General features: G+C 32.2%; 1 long non-coding RNA gene across 1 annotated transcript; it reads left to right on the top strand.

Annotated features, from left to right (window-relative positions):
• The first annotated feature begins 3,730 nt into the window (after positions 1–3,730).
• On the top strand, positions 3,731–4,624 carry LOC110099801. Its single transcript, XR_002303490.2, has 2 exons — positions 3,731–3,861; positions 4,321–4,624. It is a non-coding gene; the product is annotated as an uncharacterized LOC110099801 (long non-coding RNA).
• The last annotated feature ends 6,392 nt before the right edge of the window (positions 4,625–11,016 follow it).

Raw genomic sequence — 11,016 nt, 5'->3', positions numbered from 1 at the left:
AAAAAAAAAAAAAAAAGCTCCTGCATACAATCTTTAATGATTTGATATACTAAGCATTATTGACTTCTTTCTTTTCAAGAACTCTCCATACGCATTCCTTGAACTTTATCATATGCTTTTCTAAAATCAATAATATCATATGTAGATCCTCCTTTATTTCTCTATAATTTCTCCACAAACTTCTTAATAAATGTATTGGCTTTCATAGTCGACCTAACCGCGCATGAATCCAAATTGATTTGAGAAACATTTAGTATCACGCCGCAACCTATGCTCCAAAACTCGCTCCCATAGTTTTAAAGTAATGAACAACATTTAACTGAATACCTGCTATAATTCGCAACAATCTGTACTCACCTCTTATTCTTAAAAAATAGGAATTAACACACTCAATTCCCAACTCATCTGCGCATCTTCTTAGTCTTCAAAATAGTATTAAAAAGTTATAAGCCATGAAATTCCTCATCTCTAAGCATTTCCACACCTCTATTGGAATATTCATTAGGTCCACAGCTTTTCCACCCTTCATTTTTCTTTAAACGCTCTCTAACTTCAGTTTTACTAATTACGCCGATAAAAAAATAAATTTTATTTTCATCTAGGGTCTAATACACTATAGTCAATCTTATTTATCACAATTCTTCATTAAAAAAAGTTTAGCATAATATCTATTCATCTTGTTGAATATCATCTTCTAAGAAAAGTATTTTTGTTAATCTTCATCTTTAATAACACTTCACTTGAAACCTAAATCCTTACTACTCCCTAATCTTTTGTTTGGCTTAACTTATACATATATCTTCTCCCTCTTTAGTATCTAATCTATATAATAAATCACTAAAAGCTAATGCTTTGCATCCATATTGCTTTCTCTTATCCCCAACCCGGCATCCTTAACGGCACTTTATATATTTCCCAAATTATCAGAATTTTTTAAAATTAAACCAATTTTTTAACACAAGCTTCTTATTTTTAATTTTTTCTGGCACATTAGGATCCACACCAATATTTTTACTTTTGGAGCTTTTCCCTTTGATACTCCAAGGACATCTTTTGCAATAATTCTTTAATATCAGTAGCCATTTTTTCACACATAATATTAGCATCCTCATGCACAGACAAAATCTTAAAGATCTAAATCTTATTTCCAAAAATATTTTGTTAATATTCTTTAAATGCCCCCATTTAATCCTACGAAATTGTTTTAACTTTATTTTTTATTTTATGCCCCTTTATCTTAAAGTCCAAAACTAATATTAAACGAATGTTTGGGTACATAATTTTCACTCGGAATAACTTTACAATCTTTGCAAATCTAAACGTTTAATTTTCTAATAAGAAAATAGTCAATCCTGTGGTTTGTACTTATATCATTTTATAAAGTGATGAGATGGCTCATTCATTTTTTCTTAAATAAGGTATTAGCAATTAAAAAATATAAGCTAAACAAAAATCCAATATGGTCTTGCCCACCTTCCATGTCGGCCGTTCCAAATCCATGACCACCATGAATGCTTTTAAAATCATCTATCTCTCACCCAAACATGTTGTTACGGCCGGCCCATCCCTGGAGCGGCTGGACCGGTCCACCATGGACCCGGTTCATCGCCTACAGGAGGCAAGGCAAGACAGAAAAAAGGGGGGGGGGGGGGGGGGGGGGGTTGCGAAATAAGAGGGTGGGCCCACTTGAGGTTAATTCAAGTTAGGAGGGAAAATATTTGAATGAGGGGTTGTTTAGCATTTTGGTATTAATCCTTTGTCTTTAATTAGGTTGTTTTTGGGAAGGGATTTGAGGATCAATCTTGGATTTGAATCATTTTTTGAGATCTAGGGTTTGTGTGTTGGGCTCTAGACCTACGGCTAGAGACTTGGAGAGTTTTTCCTTCGCTCTCGAATCGAAAGGAAGTTGTATCTTGCAAGTGCTTTCATCTCTTTTAAATAAAAGTGTTTGCTTTGTTTCTCTTACGTTTCTCCTTCGTTTTTCTCTTCTGAATCCACTATTTTTGGCTGTTTTCCTGTGTGGACAGCAATTTCATCCGGAGATCTACTTGGTTATTGGTGTGAAACACTTTGGAAATCCAAGTGTTTCCTATCAAATTGGTATGCAGAGCACCGATTCGGGACCACCGGCGGCTGAAATTCTGAAATTTTAGCAAGATCGTCGTCTCCGGAAAAAGTTTTTTTGTGGATCCGTTAAAAGAAAGATGACCGGGAAAGAAAGGTGGAAGTTTTAGAAGGGCGATTTGGTAACTGAAGACAGATCTGGAGGAATTCTTGGAGGATCTCTACAACAATGAGAAGGTTGGAAGGGAGGTTCGCGGGATGGAAAGAAATGATGAGAAATTATTGTGAGATGAAAACCCATCCCAGACACATCGGAAGTGAGAGAGACCACTTGACGGCCATGGCGTAGGAGGAAATCCGAACCCAAATCCGGGGGAGGGAGGAATCTGGAAGTGGAGATTTCTTGAAGGTGAATGACGACATGCCAACCTCTAGAGCCACTCTCTAGAGAGGAGATGAGCATGGGGAATGACCGCCAAGTGCTGATTTTCAACGTCGAGGTGCTGATTTTCAAGCTGTCGAGGTTGCTGATTTTTTCAGTGTGTCGAGGTGTGGATTTTGGAGGCAGGCGAGGGGAATATGAAGGTAGTGAATTTTTGGAGAGAGGAGAAGAATATCAGCGTCGAGGTGCTGAATTTAGCGTCGAGGTGCTGTTTTGAAGGGGAAGAGGAGATTATGAATGAAGAATTCGGTTTACCAACGTCGGGGGAGGACCGGGACACTTGGGAGTTCCTCATTTCGAGGGAATGGGAGGTTATGGAGATTACCGTGGGTACGGAGGGATGCCGAAGGTGAGAAAGTGAAAGATGCCCATCTTCGAGGGGGAAATGGCCATGCTGGATCTACAAGGTGGAGCGTTACTTTGCTGTCAACGGGTTTGACAGATGATGAGAAGCTGACGGCGGCGGATTGTGTCTGGAAGGGAAGGCGTTGGCGTGGTATCAATGGCGAGAATAGGAGACGAGCCTATCAGGAACTGGAGAGAGTTCAAGGATTGTTTTATTAGACACGTTTCTTGAGGTTTGAGGTTTTGGAGATAAATATAATGTCAATTTCAAGGAGACAGAAGCATGTGCTTAATATATTTTGTCATAAAATTAAAGTGAGAGTAATGCAAGTTGTAGGATTCAAAGCTCTTATTGTTCTCAACTACCTTCAAGCATTTTACCATATAGGATTAAGACGGTATGCTCATAGATTGATTGCTCACACGCCAATTGTAGGCAAATTGGCAAACTAAGAAGGATGAGAATAGAACATGTGATCGCCTCTTACAAGTGCACACTCATATGAGTTGTAACATTGGTATACTCTCGCTCAAACAAGAAACCTCGAGGGACTAAGGTTTTAAATGAGAGCCAAATTTGTGGAAATAAAAAATGTAATTTGGTAAAATATTCTAAAGTTTGGAGTACTTTAAAACAATCAGGTTATACTTTAACCAAATTTTAATTAAATTATATGAGTTATTATTGAATTTAATATCGAGCCTTTGACAAGTTACTTATTAAACTATAACAAACCTAGTTCATTAGCATGAATAAATAAGTTGGATTATGTTTGAATTTGGTTTATTTATTTAGCTTTCAAGTCTCTAAAAAAGTGTTCAAATTTGGAATATTCATCGAATGCATTAGTTCACTTCTAACCAAAGTTTATGTATGTTAAATCTTTTAATTTACAAGTGCGTACATATATTGTGGTTCTTGATTGATGTATTTTTCTATGCAGGTGCTAGAACATCTTAATGTTTTTGCAAGAGATGATATTGATGCAGCCGCTGAAGCGTTAAACGGGGTGAGCTTTATTTTTTTACCATTTCTTATAGAAGCTTTGCCTAGATGCACCTTTGAGATTTCATAATCATAGTAATAATAAATCTCTATTGTGTGCCTCCTCAAGTTCTAGTAGAAACTCATTATGTTTAGCAATCCAACAAAATTTATTAGACATAGACTATCAAAGTAATTCTCATCTAGAAGCTATAGATAAAGATTTAGTTTCCTTTATGTCTTCTTGTCTTTGATGTAAATATTTCGTGGGTATTACATATAACTATGTTATAAGACTCTCTCTCTCTCTCTCTCACTTCTTCTTTTTTTAAAAAACTCCCATCTTATGATATTTTTTCTTGGGTGAGCAGTGTAGTCCAAGATATAGGATACTAAACAATAGGAATAAGCTAAGGATTTTTTAATTTCTTCATTGTTTATAAATTGAATGACCCTCACATATTCTCTATTATTTTTTTTTTAGATGCCATTAAAGCAGTTATATGCGGTGGTGGATAAGGCTGCTGTCAGAGAAAAGGGAAGAAATTTAGAAGCTATTTATTCAGGAAAAGAGAAGATCAATATAAATAACTTCTTTGATACATTGAGTGATTATGCATCCTTTCTCTGATATTTTTTTCTTCACTTCCTCACTCATTTTTGAGTGATTATGTAAGAGCTTAAATTTGGTGGTGGAAAGGGCTGTTGCTGGAGATTTCTGCATATTACTATGCTTTGAATATTTTGAAAAAAAAACCTGCATTACTATGCGTTGAACATTTTGAAAATATTGATCCCAACTTTGTTTTTTTTTTTCTATTATAAAAGATAAATATATGAGAATAATATTTGGCATGGCCACTTGCATGAGTTAATAAAATTTGATTTTATATAATTTATAATATATGTAAATTGTCAAATATTTTTTTGTTTATTTTTGTGGAGAAATAATTTGACCTTAAGATTGTACTATGGCTCAAATAATGTCTAATCAAGCTATAACACAACATTTATAACAAAATAAATTATGATTTTTAAATAAAATGTTAATCACAATAATTATAAGTTTATAAAACAACAAAGTGTAATCATAAAAATTATAACACTCTTACGAACTTAAACTACCTAAAAGCAAGCGTTGCATGCAATGTTATAATATGATAGATCTGTCAATTTTTTTGTCAAATATTTTTTATTTTGTATTCTTCTTATTTGATAGTCTATTAAGTTATATAATCTTTACAAACAATAGTAATAGACGTGCTAATAACTTATTCTTCTGTCTCAATAGCATATGTAATTATAATAGGAGATGCTGGTTTTAACTTTCCAACCTTAAAAAAATAATAATAATAAATAAATAAAAACTTTCCAACCTTCTTCACGACATGGCCAAATCAATGGCACGAACTTTACCATCATCGTTCTCCTTTGTCGCCTTCTCTGCAACGTCAACATGAATGGTTCAAATAGTTGCGAGGATGCAACACCTCAGAGTCTAATGGAATTTATTAAATTTTTAAACCGAAATTTTCTCAACCACAATGCAGAATAAATCATATGTATTTAAAAGACTTGATACAATAAAGCCTATCTCAACATCATTCGATTTTATTTCTCAAAATTTATATATTATAATCTAGCTTACATAATATCTCTATGTCAAATGAAATAATGCTAGATTATATAATACCTCAAAAGTTTTGAGTCCTATTGATCATGCGCTTATGAACTTTATCCAGCTGGGCCAGGATAAACCATGAACCAGAATAGAAGAGCTTGCTACACCCATGAGTAAATATTTCATAGTAGCCTCATTAGACCATACATCTCTCTTGGTATATCCAGATAATAGGTAGGAGCATAAACTAAAACATTATGGAGCAACAAAGATAGCTATTGACATTCTAACTTAGTAAGCATGCCCTTGTCCTATTATATAATTTGATATCCATAATCATAGTTCATAAATTTAAAGTTTTCAATAGTAATTTTAGTGTACATGAAGAAATTATCAAAATTTCATAAACATATTAGAGCTTACTTTTCACATATATGCATTCCCATACAATTTCATAGGTTATCAGACTGCATTGATTTCGAGAACAAGACATAATTAATTTGCACTTTAATTCACCTTTTCACAAAAAATCCTAGAATTTTACAGTTGTACATAAGTAACACAATATACTTGCTTTTAGAGACTCCTTTTATGATTAAGTTTGTTTTATTTAGCAAAATATTAAATTTATGACAGAATATGAGAAGATGTACAAAATGATATGCATGTCTCGATGTCTGTTTTAACTCTTATTCCACTTATATCTCCCACAGGTTACTTCACTAGGTGAATGAGACCCTCACGAATCTTTTTATAACTCTAATTTCACTTATGTCTCTTTTTAACCTCCCCTGCATAAAATAAATATAGCTAGAATAATAAACATAACAAATTAAACATAATAGAGCGTATTATATAAAGTTAGTACACTATATCAGTTTCCCACATTAGAATATTCATCATATGATCATAAACGCAAATACAAAACTTTGTAGAGTTAACAGATGCATAATATGCTAGATATGATCATGAATACAAGTATCTCACAAAACAAGAGATAATACACATGTATATATTATTCATGTTTTTTCAACTTTCGCCATTTAAGGTAATTTTCACAATTAACCTTTAAAACACCATTTTGAAAATTTATGAGGATTTTAATCAATTTCAGATTTCTCAGTTCTTAATAGATAAATATTTAAAACTTAACATAAGAAAAATCAACTGGTGAAAATGTTTCTTCTTATAGCCAAAATATTCAAAATAGAGTATTTACTACATATTGAAATTTACACAGTTGAATATTTTTTATAGTCATAAAAATACTTTTTTACACTTTATCTTTTCACATAAAAATCAGAATTGAAATTAGAAAAAGGATATTGGGAGCCCACCGTAAGTACGATAATTTCTCTAATTGACCCAATAGATGGCCTCTGAATCCCTATGTCATTTCTCTTTCTCTCCTCCTTCCTCTCTCTCCTTTTCTTCTCTTTTCATTGATAATGCTTAATCGATTAGTCTAATGCTCATAGATTCCATCAACCAAAGATCCCAACACTATGGTGGTGCCACCCACTGCCAGAACACCCCCTCAAATTTTCTTCCCAAACAAAGTGGACAACATCGCAATGTTGTCATTTCCAATGTGATTGTGGTGAAATGGATTTAGTTACTTACATACATAAAACATAATTTTTTATTTAACACCACGACACCCACAACAACAACATTGTAATGCTTAATATATTCCATCAACCGAAGATCCCAACACTGTGGTGGTGACACCCACTGCCACGACATCCCCTCAAATTTCTTCCCAAACAAAGTGGACAACACCGCAATGCTGCCATTCCCAAGGTCACGATGCTCCAAAGGCATTTTACCTCATTAATTCATCCATTATATCTCAATTTCAATCTTCTTTATTGTTAACTAGGAGTTCTAGGACCTTATATCTCTCAACAAAAAAAAAAAGATATTAAAATTCAGACAGTTATAATAATAGCATATCAAAAAACCCTTATAGCTCCAAAATGCTTAGCACAACATATATTTAAAAATTCAAGCTGTTATAGCTCCCAACAAAATAGAATTCATCAATTCCACCAACCACCAAAATTCTTAAAATTTAAGATATTTCAAAAAATTCAAGCAGGTATTCATAACAATTTAAGCATTTCACATAAATAAAATAGTAATAACAATAATTTTAACATTTTATAATTTATATTTCTGACCGCCAAAATATTTAGCAAATTAGGCATAAATTTCATATTTTCTAAACTTTACCAATTTATCAAAAACTATTTATAATATTATTTTGAAGCTTTTATTGTACAGAAATATTATTTTATGATATTAAATTTAAGATTGCCACATATAGTAGATATTTCATTTCACATAGTAACATTTTTAAAGAAAACATTGAAATGTCAAGAATATTCATATATATAACATATAAACAAATACAAGATGAAAGTTCAACGGATATCATGTTATTCATATTACCAAGTTGCAATTTTAAAATTTAAATAAGAAAAATCCTATAATTTTTATAATACTAAAAGTAGAGATTGGTATAATATAACATACTTCGACCCAAACAAATTCCCAAACGAGACTAACAATAGAAAATATGTTGAAACGGCTCATAACAGACTCTCTCTCTCTCTCTCTCTCTCTCTCTCTCTCTCTAACCGACAATTAGGGGGATTTTTTTATGGCAAATAAATTTTAAGTGGATTTTGATATTTTAGAAAAATTTTGATTCCAACGCTGCAACACCCATAACAAAGAACACAATGTTGTAATGCTCAAACTCAGCGCCACAATGTCTTCTTTAAATTCTTAGAATGACAGAGAGCTCATGCCAAATCGCTTCCAATCACAACACTAGGGCACTCCCAAGAGAAAATTTATATATTTTAAAATTCATGCACACAGACTCTTGAGACAGTCATAAACTAAATTTATACATTCAAATATATACATAACATATGCAAAATGGGAATGCAGAGAGTTCAAACATGTCAAACTTATCAAGTTGAATATGGACCAATTCAAAGCACTAAAACACTAGGTGTTATGAGGGGTGTGAAAATAGTTTTCAGGCTTGGTTCATGTCAAACTCGAAATTGACCCTCTCTTGACACATCTGACCTGAACCCGACTCGTTTGTTCAAAAGGGTTAAAAATCTAGACCTAAACCCAACCCGACGTGACCTACCAACCCGATTGAGTGCGATAGGAACACGAGCGGGTAGGCGAGCATGAGGGCTAGTGGGTGAGGGTGAGCACAAGTAAACATTTTGAGTATTTTTTGAAAATTTTATACCTAATATTTTAAAATATGTATCTTTTTAATTGAATAGAAAACAATCATGAACCCATAAAATAGTGTTATAATATAACAAAATTCTTGAAACTTGTTTTTCATGATCACTGGTAATTTGATGAAATTATGAAGTAGTAAATTTTTGCTTAGTAGTGTATTTTGTTTCCTACCGTTATAGCAAGTTAGGGATATTTTGCATTGAGTTTATTTATGCTTTAATTTTTATACTACAATGAATTATGTGTTATATTGATTGAATTATGCCCGTTTTGATATGAAAATATGTGTTGGGGGATATAAGATGCCAAAATTCTTTGAGATTCTGTGTGAGACCATAAATCTAAATCTAACTTTCTTGAAAATCTATTTTTTGACAGTCATAAGGGGTCATAAGTATTTGAGATTCTATCTGAAAGAAGGAAAAAATTTGTTGGGAGTCATAAGGGATTAGAATCATTTGAGATTCTTTTTGGAACCAAAGAAATCTATCACATTCTATTATGTAATATGAAATTTTAGTTTATTTAACTGATCAGTATTATTATTAAAATTAATGGACTAACCGCTATGCAATTATGATTTGCTCAACACAACGAATTGTTGTATTACATTTGAAAATTTTGGAAATATTTAATAAAAAAATTAAAAATTTAGACCAGCATTTGTAGTCTGCTAAGTTGTGCAGCTCACGAATATTTTGCTTCATATTTTCAGGGTCTATAAAAGGGAAAGAGCATGTCGATTAGCAGTTTCAGGAATTTGATCTAAGATTATATGTATTATTCTTTTGATATTTTGACAGTCATAGTTAGCTTTTATTATGTTTTGCTCTGCTCTCTCATATGTAGTCATGTACTGCACTATATATTTTATATAGACATTTTGATGATAAATTGAAAAGAATTTTATGGATGGGTTATTTTTTATATATTGGACATTGTTAGCAGGTTTGTGTTTATTGTTGTTTTTAAGTAAAGTTTGGAAGAAGATTTTTGAAATTTTTTGAAAACTAGATCTTGGAGTTCGCCTGTTCCAGCTTAATACGATATGACCTGCTTAGTTTGTTGGTCCAATCGAGTTGGATTGCGATAGAACCGACCTTTCCAATTATAAACGTAAATGATGTAAATAGTTTATATCCCCATGATGACCATGTCGACTGAGAATCTTAATCAAAGGGGATCTTATCATTGAAATGCCCCCAAACTCCAATTCTCACATAAATTAAATATAAAAATTCAAAAAATTGTGAAATATTAAATAATATTATTTAAAGAAAAGTATGCACAATATTAAAAGTAATAATCCATCTACCCTTAGTAATAATTTGAATATTATGAAAATTTCGAGATTAACCTCAGCTCACATTAATGTCTTATTAAAGCATATAATTATGATCATTCTCAAAACACTACATACGAGTAAGAACATGACACATATTCTCTAAATAGGTGGTTTTATTACTACATTGAACCAATGGATATGATTGGGACCCAATGACCAGGTGATTTCATCATAAAGTGATCCTATTAAATTATGATCATAATTAAAGCATATATAACTCCCATTGGTTCTTGCCCGTTGAGCTATAAATCATAGGATGCACCTAATAGAGTACAAAATCTTATGTCCACTAAAGTTAACTTAAAATTATCCCCTCATACAGACATTCACCTTAGGCATATAGACAAATTCTCTTGGATAATATAACATTATAACCTATGATCTCCTTCAATCATGTTAGGTTGATTACCTCCCCTAACTAAGTAGACCAAGGTTTATAACAACTTGGAATGACTATACAATGCGATCTTGATTGAGCTCATCAATTTTGAAGTAAAAGTTATAACTATTATATGCCAAGCATTTAGTGCATGTCAACAACTACTTCTAATGTAAATTTTTCTCGCGTCACCAGGAGTAATTAATTATGAGGGTTTACACCCATGAGAAATTTGAAACCATATTTTAATATCATTGCAAAATTATGGTGAAAACTCCAAGTAATGTCATATTTACAATCTAATCTACATTTTAAAATTTTGACCTCAAATGTAAAACTCTCCTAGGAATTAAATTTTGGAGCCCACAAATACTTTGCATATAACTTACATATTCATTATTTAATAAAGAAAAAAAATATATTTTTGTTTGTGAGAACTTTATTGCTCTTTCAACTCAATATGATATATATATTTGACTCAATATGATATAGCAATTGATAATGTACTAGGTTAGGGCTTACTTTGGTAGGGCCTTTACCTCATAATATACTACAT

Source organism: Dendrobium catenatum, unplaced genomic scaffold (genome assembly GCF_001605985.2).
Source record: "Dendrobium catenatum unplaced genomic scaffold, ASM160598v2 fragScaff_scaffold_220, whole genome shotgun sequence".
Classification (NCBI taxonomy): Eukaryota; Viridiplantae; Streptophyta; class Magnoliopsida; order Asparagales; family Orchidaceae; genus Dendrobium; species Dendrobium catenatum.
Note: the sequence above shows the minus strand (reverse complement) of the source record. Positions and strands in the feature narration are given on the sequence as shown.